Consider the following 12,961-nt stretch of genomic DNA (forward strand, 5'->3'; position numbering starts at 1 on the left):
TGTCAGTACAACGATATGATGATCTTGCATGTGATTGGCTTGTTTACAACAAACCCCGCCTTTTCCGGGCAACAGTCATCATGGGTGGAGCCTTGTGAGAACCTACGATGTGAGACAAGTAACCCATTGCTACACTGGTTAGACTCATTCATTCCAGGGCCTTGTCCTTCATGTTTAGCTTCAACAATTGAGGCCAACATGTTGATATCAGGCTCAAATAAGCCTGTTAATTCTGATCCATAAAATCTGGTTTAGGACATTTTGAACGCAGATTGATCAGTACGTTTTTGGGGTCTAAACTTTCATTTAGCTTGATATATTATCTTGTGAAAGTGAAAATTACGTCAAAGGGTCATCAAGATTTTGAAATCACTTTTAGGCTCATCCAATACGAAATCATGATCATGTCAACATCCTTTCATAACATCTCTACCGTAGCAAGCCATTTGTATCTGAAAATGACATCTCGTATGGAATTCACTCTAAAATGTTTGCTCATGATCCCGCTAAGTGACAATCAGCTTGCTCGTTGGAAAATTTCACTTCAAGACCTTGCTGTTCTAGCAACAGCTCCAGATGAATTTTAAACCAGCGGTGAAGAACTTAACGATCCAGGCTCGTATCATGTCATCAACAATCTAGTCTGAACGGCTCATTTATCCACATATGAAAAACAGGCCGCAGCTCACATAGGCTCTTTGAATGTAGTTACAACCTTTGCTGGAAGTTTGAAGAAAGCGTGTCTGTATGTTATACTGGAAGATCAAGGAGCAATACGTTTATGTGAACTCATGATTTTTCATTGAAACATAACATACAGTCTCTCTAGAGACTAACAAAAATTGCCATAGCTGACTGTACTTCAAATCATCCTGGCAGGGTATTGGGTTAAGTTTTCAACCAGCAATAATCACGTCTCAGCTGTACTTCACAGACTATGAAATTGCCTCTGCGAAAGAATGTGGAAAAGTAACTACAACTTTACAGTGGACTTGGTGCAACATTCACGAAGAACACGGTGCCATTCAAATCCCTTCCTGAATGTACACTCCTGTCAGTACAACGATATGATGATCTTGCATGTGATTGGCTTGTTTACAACAAACCCCGCCTTTTCCGGGCAACAGTCATCATGGGTGGAGCCTTGTGAGAACCTACGATGTGAGACAAGTAACCCATTGCTACACTGGTTAGACTCATTCATTCCAGGGCCTTGTCCTTCATGTTTAGCTTCAACAATTGAGGCCAACATGTTGATATCAGGCTCAAATAAGCCTGTTAATTCTGATCCATAAAATCTGGTTTAGGACATTTTGAACGCAGATTGATCAGTACGTTTTTGGGGTCTAAACTTTCATTTAGCTTGATATATTATCTTGTGAAAGTGAAAATTACGTCAAAGGGTCATAAAGATTTTGAAATCACTTTTAGGCTCATCCAATACGAAATCATGATCATGTCAACATCCTTTCATAACATCTCTACCGTAGCAAGCCATTTGTATCTGAAAATGACATCTCGTATGGAATTCACTCTAAAATGTTTGCTCATGATCCCGCTAAGTGACAATCAGCTTGCTCGTTGGAAAATTTCACTTCAAGACCTTGCTGTTCTAGCAACAGCTCCAGATGAATTTTAAACCAGCGGTGAAGAACTTAACGATCCAGGCTCGTATCATGTCATCAACAATCTAGTCTGAACGGCTCATTTATCCACATATGAAAAACAGGCCGCAGCTCACATAGGCTCTTTGAATGTAGTTACAACCTTTGCTGGAAGTTTGAAGAAAGCGTGTCTGTATGTTATACTGGAAGATCAAGGAGCAATACGTTACATGGGAACTCATGATTTTTCATTGAAACATAACATACAGTCTCTCTAGAGACTAACAAAAATTGCCATAGCTGACTGTATTTCAAATCATCCTGGCGGGGTATTGGGTTAAGTTTTCAACCAGCAATAATCACGTCTCAGCTGTACTTCACAGACTATGAAATTGCCTCTGCGAAAGAATGCAGAAAGTAACTACAACTTTACAGTGGACTTGGTGCAACATTCACGAAGAACACGGTGCCATTCAAATCCCTTCCTGAATGTACACTCCTGTCAGTACAACGATATGATGATCTTGCATGTGATTGGCTTGTTTACAACAAACCCCGCCTTTTCCGGGCAACAGTCATCATGGGTGGAGCCTTGTGAGAACCTACGATGTGAGACAAGTAACCCATTGCTACACTGGTTAGACTCATTCATTCCAGGGCCTTGTCCTTCATGTTTAGCTTCAACAATTGAGGCCAACATGTTGATATCAGGCTCAAATAAGCCTGTTAATTCTGATCCATAAAATCTGGTTTAGGACATTTTGAACGCAGATTGATCAGTACGTTTTTGGGGTCTAAACTTTCATTTAGCTTGATATATTATCTTGTGAAAGTGAAAATTACGTCAAAGGGTCATCAAGATTTTGAAATCACTTTTAGGCTCATCCAATACGAAATCATGATCATGTCAACATCCTTTCATAACATCTCTACCGTAGCAAGCCATTTGTATCTGAAAATGACATCTCGTATGGAATTCACTCTAAAATGTTTGCTCATGATCCCGCTAAGTGACAATCAGCTTGCTCGTTGGAAAATTTCACTTCAAGACCTTGCTGTTCTAGCAACAGCTCCAGATGAATTTTAAACCAGCGGTGAAGAACTTAACGATCCAGGCTCGTATCATGTCATCAACAATCTAGCCTGAGCGGCTCATTTATCCACATATGAAAAACAGGCCGCAGCTCACATAGGCTCTTTGAATGTAGTTACAACCTTTGCTGGAAGTTTGAAGAAAGCGTGTCTGTATGTTATACTGGAAGATCAAGGAGCAATACGTTACATGTGAACTCATGATTTTTCATTGAAACATAACATACAGTCTCTCTAGAGACTAACAAAAATTGCCATAGCTGACTGTACTTCAAATCATCCTGGCAGGGTATTGGGTTAAGTTTTCAACCAGCAATAATCACGTCTCAGCTGTACTTCACAGACTATGAAATTGCCTCTGCGAAAGAATGTGGAAAAGTAACTACAACTTTACAGTGGACTTGGTGCAACATTCACGAAGAACACGGTGCCATTCAAATCCCTTCCTGAATGTACACTCCTGTCAGTACAACGATATGATGATCTTGCATGTGATTGGCTTGTTTACAACAAACCCCGCCTTTTCCGGGCAACAGTCATCATGGGTGGAGCCTTGTGAGAACCTACGATGTGAGACAAGTAACCCATTGCTACACTGGTTAGACTCATTCATTCCAGGGCCTTGTCCTTCATGTTTAGCTTCAACAATTGAGGCCAACATGTTGATATCAGGCTCAAATAAGCCTGTTAATTCTGATCCATAAAATCTGGTTTAGGACATTTTGAACGCAGATTGATCAGTACGTTTTTGGGGTCTAAACTTTCATTTAGCTTGATATATTATCTTGTGAAAGTGAAAATTACGTCAAAGGGTCATAAAGATTTTGAAATCACTTTTAGGCTCATCCAATACGAAATCATGATCATGTCAACATCCTTTCATAACATCTCTACCGTAGCAAGCCATTTGTATCTGAAAATGACATCTCGTATGGAATTCACTCTAAAATGTTTGCTCATGATCCCGCTAAGTGACAATCAGCTTGCTCGTTGGAAAATTTCACTTCAAGACCTTGCTGTTCTAGCAACAGCTCCAGATGAATTTTAAACCAGCGGTGAAGAACTTAACGATCCAGGCTCGTATCATGTCATCAACAATCTAGTCTGAACGGCTCATTTATCCACATATGAAAAACAGGCCGCAGCTCACATAGGCTCTTTGAATGTAGTTACAACCTTTGCTGGAAGTTTGAAGAAAGCGTGTCTGTATGTTATACTGGAAGATCAAGGAGCAATACGTTACATGGGAACTCATGATTTTTCATTGAAACATAACATACAGTCTCTCTAGAGACTAACAAAAATTGCCATAGCTGACTGTATTTCAAATCATCCTGGCGGGGTATTGGGTTAAGTTTTCAACCAGCAATAATCACGTCTCAGCTGTACTTCACAGACTATGAAATTGCCTCTGCGAAAGAATGCAGAAAGTAACTACAACTTTACAGTGGACTTGGTGCAACATTCACGAAGAACACGGTGCCATTCAAATCCCTTCCTGAATGTACACTCCTGTCAGTACAACGATATGATGATCTTGCATGTGATTGGCTTGTTTACAACAAACCCCGCCTTTTCCGGGCAACAGTCATCATGGGTGGAGCCTTGTGAGAACCTACGATGTGAGACAAGTAACCCATTGCTACACTGGTTAGACTCATTCATTCCAGGGCCTTGTCCTTCATGTTTAGCTTCAACAATTGAGGCCAACATGTTGATATCAGGCTCAAATAAGCCTGTTAATTCTGATCCATAAAATCTGGTTTAGGACATTTTGAACGCAGATTGATCAGTACGTTTTTGGGGTCTAAACTTTCATTTAGCTTGATATATTATCTTGTGAAAGTGAAAATTACGTCAAAGGGTCATCAAGATTTTGAAATCACTTTTAGGCTCATCCAATACGAAATCATGATCATGTCAACATCCTTTCATAACATCTCTACCGTAGCAAGCCATTTGTATCTGAAAATGACATCTCGTATGGAATTCACTCTAAAATGTTTGCTCATGATCCCGCTAAGTGACAATCAGCTTGCTCGTTGGAAAATTTCACTTCAAGACCTTGCTGTTCTAGCAACAGCTCCAGATGAATTTTAAACCAGCGGTTAAGAACTTAACGATCCAGGCTCGTATCATGTCATCAACAATCTAGCCTGAGCGGCTCATTTATCCACATATGAAAAACAGGCCGCAGCTCACATAGGCTCTTTGAATGTAGTTACAAACTTTGCTAGAAGTTTGAAGAAAGCGTGTCTGTATGTTATACTGGAAGACCAAGGAGCAATACGTTACATGTGAACTCATGATTTTTCATTGAAACATAACATACAGTCTCTCTAGATACTAACAAAAATTGCCATAGCTGACTATATTTCAAGTCATCCTGGCAGGGTATTGGGTTAAGTTTTCAACCAGCAATAATCACATCTCAGCTGTACTTCACAGACTATGAAATTGCCTCTGCGAAAGAATGCAGAAAGTAACTACAACTTTACAGTGGACTTGGTGCAACATTCACGAAGCACACGGTGCCATTCAAATCCCTTCCTGAATGTACACTCCTGTCAGTACAACGATATGATGATCTTGCATGTGATTGGCTTGTTTACAACAAACCCCGCCTTTTCCGGGCAACAGTCATCATGGGTGGAGCCTTGTGAGAACCTACGATGTGAGACAAGTAACCCATTGCTACACTGGTTAGACTCATTCATTCCAGGGCCTTGTCCTTCATGTTTAGCTTCAACAATTGAGGCCAACATGTTGATATCAGGCTCAAATAAGCCTGTTAATTCTGATCCATAAAATCTGGTTTAGGACATTTTGAACGCAGATTGATCAGTACGTTTTTGGGGTCTAAACTTTCATTTAGCTTGATATATTATCTTGTGAAAGTGAAAATTACGTCAAAGGGTCATCAAGATTTTGAAATCACTTTTAGGCTCATCCAATACGAAATCATGATCATGTCAACATCCTTTCATAACATCTCTACCGTAGCAAGCCATTTGTATCTGAAAATGACATCTCGTATGGAATTCACTCTAAAATGTTTGCTCATGATCCCGCTAAGTGACAATCAGCTTGCTCGTTGGAAAATTTCACTTCAAGACCTTGCTGTTCTAGCAACAGCTCCAGATGAATTTTAAACCAGCGGTGAAGAACTTAACGATCCAGGCTCGTATCATGTCATCAACAATCTAGTCTGAGCGGCTCATTTATCCACATATGAAAAACAGGCCGCAGCTCACATAGGCTCTTTGAATGTAGTTACAACCTTTGCTTGAAGTTTGAAGAAAGCGTGTCTGTATGTTATACTGGAAGATCAAGGAGCAATACGTTACATGTGAACTCATGATTTTTTATTGAAACATAAAATACAGTCTCTCTAGAGACTAACAAAAATTGCCATAGCTGACTGTATTTCAAATCATCCTGACGGGGTATTGGGTTAAGTTTTCAACCAGCAATAATCACGTCTCAGCTGTACTTCACAGACTATGAAATTGCCTCTGCAAAAGAATGCAGAAAGTAACTACAACTTTACAGTGGACTTGGTGCAACATTCACGAAGCACACGGTGCCATTCAAATCCCTTCCTGAATGTACACTCCTGTCAGTACAACGATATGATGATCTTGCATGTGATTGGCTTGTTGACAACAAACCCCGCCTTTTCCGGGCAACAGTCATCATGGGTGGAGCCTTGTGAGAACCTTCGATGTGAGACAAGTAACCCATTGCTACACTGGTTAGACTCATTCATTCCAGGGCCTTGTCCTTCATGTTTAGCTTCAACAATTGAGGCCAACATGTTGATATCAGGCTCAAATAAGCCTGTTAATTCTGATCCATAAAATCTGGTTTAGGACATTTTGAACGCAGATTGATCAGTACGTTTTTGGGGTCTAAACTTTCATTTAGCTTGATATATTATCTTGTGAAAGTGAAAATTACGTCAAAGGGTCATAAAGATTTTGAAATCACTTTTAGGCTCATCCAATACGAAATCATGATCATGTCAACATCCTTTCATAACATCTCTACCGTAGCAAGCCATTTGTATCTGAAAATGACATCTCGTATGGAATTCACTCTAAAATGTTTGCTCATGATCCCGCTAAGTGACAATCAGCTTGCTCGTTGGAAAATTTCACTTCAAGACCTTGCTGTTCTAGCAACAGTTCCAGATGAATTTTAAACCAGCGGTTAAGAACTTAACGATCCAGGCTCGTATCATGTCATCAACAATCTAGCCTGAGCGGCTCATTTATCCACATATGAAAAACAGGCCGCAGCTCACATAGGCTCTTTGAATGTAGTTACAAACTTTGCTAGAAGTTTGAAGAAAGCGTGTCTGTATGTTATACTGGAAGACCAAGGAGCAATACGTTACATGTGAACTCATGATTTTTCATTGAAACATAACATACAGTCTCTCTAGATACTAACAAAAATTGCCATAGCTGACTATATTTCAAGTCATCCTGGCAGGGTATTGGGTTAAGTTTTCAACCAGCAATAATCACATCTCAGCTGTACTTCACAGACTATGAAATTGCCTCTGCGAAAGAATGCAGAAAGTAACTACAACTTTACAGTGGACTTGGTGCAACATTCACGAAGCACACGGTGCCATTCAAATCCCTTCCTGAATGTACACTCCTGTCAGTACAACGATATGATGATCTTGCATGTGATTGGCTTGTTTACAACAAACCCCGCCTTTTCCGGGCAACAGTCATCATGGGTGGAGCCTTGTGAGAACCTACGATGTGAGACAAGTAACCCATTGCTACACTGGTTAGACTCATTCATTCCAGGGCCTTGTCCTTCATGTTTAGCTTCAACAATTGAGGCCAACATGTTGATATCAGGCTCAAATAAGCCTGTTAATTCTGATCCATAAAATCTGGTTTAGGACATTTTGAACGCAGATTGATCAGTACGTTTTTGGGGTCTAAACTTTCATTTAGCTTGATATATTATCTTGTGAAAGTGAAAATTACGTCAAAGGGTCATCAAGATTTTGAAATCACTTTTAGGCTCATCCAATACGAAATCATGATCATGTCAACATCCTTTCATAACATCTCTACCGTAGCAAGCCATTTGTATCTGAAAATGACATCTCGTATGGAATTCACTCTAAAATGTTTGCTCATGATCCCGCTAAGTGACAATCAGCTTGCTCGTTGGAAAATTTCACTTCAAGACCTTGCTGTTCTAGCAACAGCTCCAGATGAATTTTAAACCAGCGGTGAAGAACTTAACGATCCAGGCTCGTATCATGTCATCAACAATCTAGTCTGAGCGGCTCATTTATCCACATATGAAAAACAGGCCGCAGCTCACATAGGCTCTTTGAATGTAGTTACAACCTTTGCTTGAAGTTTGAAGAAAGCGTGTCTGTATGTTATACTGGAAGATCAAGGAGCAATACGTTACATGTGAACTCATGATTTTTTATTGAAACATAAAATACAGTCTCTCTAGAGACTAACAAAAATTGCCATAGCTGACTGTATTTCAAATCATCCTGACGGGGTATTGGGTTAAGTTTTCAACCAGCAATAATCACGTCTCAGCTGTACTTCACAGACTATGAAATTGCCTCTGCAAAAGAATGCAGAAAGTAACTACAACTTTACAGTGGACTTGGTGCAACATTCACGAAGCACACGGTGCCATTCAAATCCCTTCCTGAATGTACACTCCTGTCAGTACAACGATATGATGATCTTGCATGTGATTGGCTTGTTGACAACAAACCCCGCCTTTTCCGGGCAACAGTCATCATGGGTGGAGCCTTGTGAGAACCTTCGATGTGAGACAAGTAACCCATTGCTACACTGGTTAGACTCATTCATTCCAGGGCCTTGTCCTTCATGTTTAGCTTCAACAATTGAGGCCAACATGTTGATATCAGGCTCAAATAAGCCTGTTAATTCTGATCCATAAAATCTGGTTTAGGACATTTTGAACGCAGATTGATCAGTACGTTTTTGGGGTCTAAACTTTCATTTAGCTTGATATATTATCTTGTGAAAGTGAAAATTACGTCAAAGGGTCATAAAGATTTTGAAATCACTTTTAGGCTCATCCAATACGAAATCATGATCATGTCAACATCCTTTCATAACATCTCTACCGTAGCAAGCCATTTGTATCTGAAAATGACATCTCGTATGGAATTCACTCTAAAATGTTTGCTCATGATCCCGCTAAGTGACAATCAGCTTGCTCGTTGGAAAATTTCACTTCAAGACCTTGCTGTTCTAGCAACAGTTCCAGATGAATTTTAAACCAGCGGTGAAGAACTTAACGATCCAGGCTCGTATCATGTCATCAACAATCTAGTCTGAACGGCTCATTTATCCACATATGAAAAACAGGCCGCAGCTCACATAGGCTCTTTGAATGTAGTTACAACCTTTGCTGGAAGTTTGAAGAAAGCGTGTCTATATGTTATACTGGAAGATCAAGGAGCAATACGTTACATGTGAACTCATGATTTTTCATTGAAACATAACATACAGTCTCTCTAGAGACTAACAAAAATTGCCATAGCTGACTGTATTTCCAATCATCCTGGCGGGGTATTGGGTTAAGTTTTCAACCAGCAATAATCACGTCTCAGCTGTACTTCACAGACTATGAAATTGCCTCTGCGAAAGAATGTGGAAAAGTAACTACAACTTTACAGTGGACTTGGTGCAACATTCACGAAGAACACGGTGCCATTCAAATCCCTTCCTGAATGTACACTCCTGTCAGTACAACGATATGATGATCTTGCATGTGATTGGCTTGTTTACAACAAACCCCGCCTTTTCCGGGCAACAGTCATCATGGGTGGAGCCTTGTGAGAACCTACGATGTGAGACAAGTAACCCATTGCTACACTGGTTAGACTCATTCATTCCAGGGCCTTGTCCTTCATGTTTAGCTTCAACAATTGAGGCCAACATGTTGATATCAGGCTCAAATAAGCCTGTTAATTCTGATCCATAAAATCTGGTTTAGGACATTTTGAACGCAGATTGATCAGTACGTTTTTGGGGTCTAAACTTTCATTTAGCTTGATATATTATCTTGTGAAAGTGAAAATTACGTCAAAGGGTCATCAAGATTTTGAAATCACTTTTAGGCTCATCCAATACGAAATCATGATCATGTCAACATCCTTTCATAACATCTCTACCGTAGCAAGCCATTTGTATCTGAAAATGACATCTCGTATGGAATTCACTCTAAAATGTTTGCTCATGATCCCGCTAAGTGACAATCAGCTTGCTCGTTGGAAAATTTCACTTCAAGACCTTGCTGTTCTAGCAACAGCTCCAGATGAATTTTAAACCAGCGGTGAAGAACTTAACGATCCAGGCTCGTATCATGTCATCAACAATCTAGTCTGAACGGCTCATTTATCCACATATGAAAAACAGGCCGCAGCTCACATAGGCTCTTTGAATGTAGTTACAACCTTTGCTGGAAGTTTGAAGAAAGCGTGTCTGTATGTTATACTGGAAGATCAAGGAGCAATACGTTACATGTGAACTCATGATTTTTCATTGAAACATAACATACAGTCTCTCTAGAGACTAACAAAAATTGCCATAGCTGACTGTATTTCAAATCATCCTGGCGGGGTATTGGGTTAAGTTTTCAACCAGCAATAATCACGTCTCAGCTGTACTTCACAGACTATGAAATTGCCTCTGCGAAAGAATGCAGAAAGTAACTACAACTTTACAGTGGACTTGGTGCAACATTCACGAAGAACACGGTGCCATTCAAATCCCTTCCTGAATGTACACTCCTGTCAGTACAACGATATGATGATCTTGCATGTGATTGGCTTGTTTACAACAAACCCCGCCTTTTCCGGGCAACAGTCATCATGGGTGGAGCCTTGTGAGAACCTACGATGTGAGACAAGTAACCCATTGCTACACTGGTTAGACTCATTCATTCCAGGGCCTTGTCCTTCATGTTTAGCTTCAACAATTGAGGCCAACATGTTGATATCAGGCTCAAATAAGCCTGTTAATTCTGATCCATAAAATCTGGTTTAGGACATTTTGAACGCAGATTGATCAGTACGTTTTTGGGGTCTAAACTTTCATTTAGCTTGATATATTATCTTGTGAAAGTGAAAATTACGTCAAAGGGTCATCAAGATTTTGAAATCACTTTTAGGCTCATCCAATACGAAATCATGATCATGTCAACATCCTTTCATAACATCTCTACCGTAGCAAGCCATTTGTATCTGAAAATGACATCTCGTATGGAATTCACTCTAAAATGTTTGCTCATGATCCCGCTAAGTGACAATCAGCTTGCTCGTTGGAAAATTTCACTTCAAGACCTTGCTGTTCTAGCAACAGCTCCAGATGAATTTTAAACCAGCGGTGAAGAACTTAACGATCCAGGCTCGTATCATGTCATCAACAATCTAGCCTGAGCGGCTCATTTATCCACATATGAAAAACAGGCCGCAGCTCACATAGGCTCTTTGAATGTAGTTACAAACTTTGCTGGAAGTTTGAAGAAAGCGTGTCTGTATGTTATACTGGAAGACCAAGGAGCAATACGTTACATGGGAACTCATGATTTTTCATTGAAACATAACATACAGTCTCTCTAGAGACTAACAAAAATTGCCATAGCTGACTGTATTTCAAATCGTCCTGGCGGGGTATTGGGTTAAGTTTTCAACCAGCAATAATCACGTCTCAGCTGTACTTCACAGACTATGAAATTGCCTCTGCGAAAGAATGCGGAAAAGTAACTACAACTTTACAGTGGACTTGGTGCAACATTCACGAAGAACACGGTGCCATTCAAATCCCTTCCTGAATGTACACTCCTGTCAGTACAACGATATGATGATCTTGCATGTGATTGGCTTGTTTACAACAAACCCCGCCTTTTCCGGGCAACAGTCATCATGGGTGGAGCCTTGTGAGAACCTACGATGTGAGACAAGTAACCCATTGCTACACTGGTTAGACTCATTCATTCCAGGGCCTTGTCCTTCATGTTTAGCTTCAACAATTGAGGCCAACATGTTGATATCAGGCTCAAATAAGCCTGTTAATTCTGATCCATAAAATCTGGTTTAGGACATTTTGAACGCAGATTGATCAGTACGTTTTTGGGGTCTAAACTTTCATTTAGCTTGATATATTATCTTGTGAAAGTGAAAATTACGTCAAAGGGTCATCAAGATTTTGAAATCACTTTTAGGCTCATCCAATACGAAATCATGATCATGTCAATATCCTTTCATAACATCTCTACCGTAGCAAGCCATTTGTATCTGAAAATGACATCTCGTATGGAATTCACTCTAAAATGTTTGCTCATGATCCCGCTAAGTGACAATCAGCTTGCTCGTTGGAAAATTTCACTTCAAGACCTTGCTGTTCTAGCAACAGCTCCAGATGAATTTTAAACCAGCGGTGAAGAACTTAACGATCCAGGCTCGTATCATGTCATCAACAATCTAGTCTGAGCGGCTCATTTATCCACATATGAAAAACAGGCCGCAGCTCACATAGGCTCTTTGAATGTAGTTACAACCTTTGCTGGAAGTTTGAAGAAAGCGTGTCTGTATGTTATACTGGAAGACCAAGGAGCAATACGTTACACGTGAACTCATGATTTTTCATTGAAACATAACATACAGTCTCTCTAGAGACTAACAAAAATTGCCATAGCTGACTGTATTTCAAATCGTCCTGGCGGGGTATTGGGTTAAGTTTTCAACCAGCAATAATCACGTCTCAGCTGAACTTCACAGACTATGAAATCGCCTCTGCGAAAGAATGCAGAAAGTAACTACAACTTTACAGTGGACTTGGTGCAACATTCACGAAGAACACGGTGCCATTCAAATCCCTTCCTGAATGTACACTCCTGTCAGTACAACGATATGATGATCTTGCATGTGATTGGCTTGTTTACAACAAACCCCGCCTTTTCCGGGCAACAGTCATCATGGGTGGAGCCTTGTGAGAACCTACGATGTGAGACAAGTAACCCATTGCTACACTGGTTAGACTCATTCATTCCAGGGCCTTGTCCTTCATGTTTAGCTTCAACAATTGAGGCCAACATGTTGATATCAGGCTCAAATAAGCCTGTTAATTCTGATCCATAAAATCTGGTTTAGGACATTTTGAACGCAGATTGATCAGTACGTTTTTGGGGTCTAAACTTTCATTTAGCTTGATATATTATCTTGTGAAAGT

General features: G+C 40.1%; 12 non-coding genes across 12 annotated transcripts; all 12 read right to left on the reverse strand.

Moving 5' to 3' along the window:
• Positions 1-820: 820 nt before the first annotated feature.
• On the reverse strand, positions 821-961 carry LOC139614324 (U4 spliceosomal RNA). Its single transcript, XR_011687013.1, has one exon. It is a non-coding gene; the product is annotated as a U4 spliceosomal RNA (small nuclear RNA).
• A 912-nt stretch (positions 962-1,873) lies between these two features.
• On the reverse strand, positions 1,874-2,014 carry LOC139614298 (U4 spliceosomal RNA). The gene has a single exon (XR_011686987.1). It is a non-coding gene; the product is annotated as a U4 spliceosomal RNA (small nuclear RNA).
• Positions 2,015-2,925: 911 nt separating this feature from the next.
• On the reverse strand, positions 2,926-3,066 carry LOC139614325 (U4 spliceosomal RNA). The gene has a single exon (XR_011687014.1). It is a non-coding gene; the product is annotated as a U4 spliceosomal RNA (small nuclear RNA).
• A 912-nt stretch (positions 3,067-3,978) lies between these two features.
• LOC139614299 (U4 spliceosomal RNA) lies at positions 3,979-4,119 on the reverse strand. Its single transcript, XR_011686988.1, has one exon. It is a non-coding gene; the product is annotated as a U4 spliceosomal RNA (small nuclear RNA).
• Positions 4,120-5,030: 911 nt separating this feature from the next.
• On the reverse strand, positions 5,031-5,171 carry LOC139614274 (U4 spliceosomal RNA). Its single transcript, XR_011686964.1, has one exon. It is a non-coding gene; the product is annotated as a U4 spliceosomal RNA (small nuclear RNA).
• Positions 5,172-6,082: 911 nt separating this feature from the next.
• On the reverse strand, positions 6,083-6,223 carry LOC139614311 (U4 spliceosomal RNA). The gene has a single exon (XR_011687000.1). It is a non-coding gene; the product is annotated as a U4 spliceosomal RNA (small nuclear RNA).
• Positions 6,224-7,134: 911 nt separating this feature from the next.
• Positions 7,135-7,275, reverse strand: LOC139614276 (U4 spliceosomal RNA). The gene has a single exon (XR_011686966.1). It is a non-coding gene; the product is annotated as a U4 spliceosomal RNA (small nuclear RNA).
• Positions 7,276-8,186: 911 nt separating this feature from the next.
• LOC139614312 (U4 spliceosomal RNA) lies at positions 8,187-8,327 on the reverse strand. The gene has a single exon (XR_011687001.1). It is a non-coding gene; the product is annotated as a U4 spliceosomal RNA (small nuclear RNA).
• Positions 8,328-9,238: 911 nt separating this feature from the next.
• LOC139614287 (U4 spliceosomal RNA) lies at positions 9,239-9,379 on the reverse strand. The gene has a single exon (XR_011686977.1). It is a non-coding gene; the product is annotated as a U4 spliceosomal RNA (small nuclear RNA).
• A 912-nt stretch (positions 9,380-10,291) lies between these two features.
• On the reverse strand, positions 10,292-10,432 carry LOC139614300 (U4 spliceosomal RNA). Its single transcript, XR_011686989.1, has one exon. It is a non-coding gene; the product is annotated as a U4 spliceosomal RNA (small nuclear RNA).
• A 911-nt stretch (positions 10,433-11,343) lies between these two features.
• Positions 11,344-11,484, reverse strand: LOC139614322 (U4 spliceosomal RNA). The gene has a single exon (XR_011687011.1). It is a non-coding gene; the product is annotated as a U4 spliceosomal RNA (small nuclear RNA).
• A 912-nt stretch (positions 11,485-12,396) lies between these two features.
• LOC139614328 (U4 spliceosomal RNA) lies at positions 12,397-12,537 on the reverse strand. The gene has a single exon (XR_011687017.1). It is a non-coding gene; the product is annotated as a U4 spliceosomal RNA (small nuclear RNA).
• Positions 12,538-12,961: the final 424 nt, after the last annotated feature.

The sequence above is a fragment of the Trachinotus anak genome, unplaced genomic scaffold (assembly GCF_046630095.1).
Source record: "Trachinotus anak isolate AG129_WGS33_773 ecotype Australia unplaced genomic scaffold, CSIRO_AGI_Tana_v1 ptg000033l, whole genome shotgun sequence".
NCBI classification, from domain to species: Eukaryota; Metazoa; Chordata; class Actinopteri; order Carangiformes; family Carangidae; genus Trachinotus; species Trachinotus anak.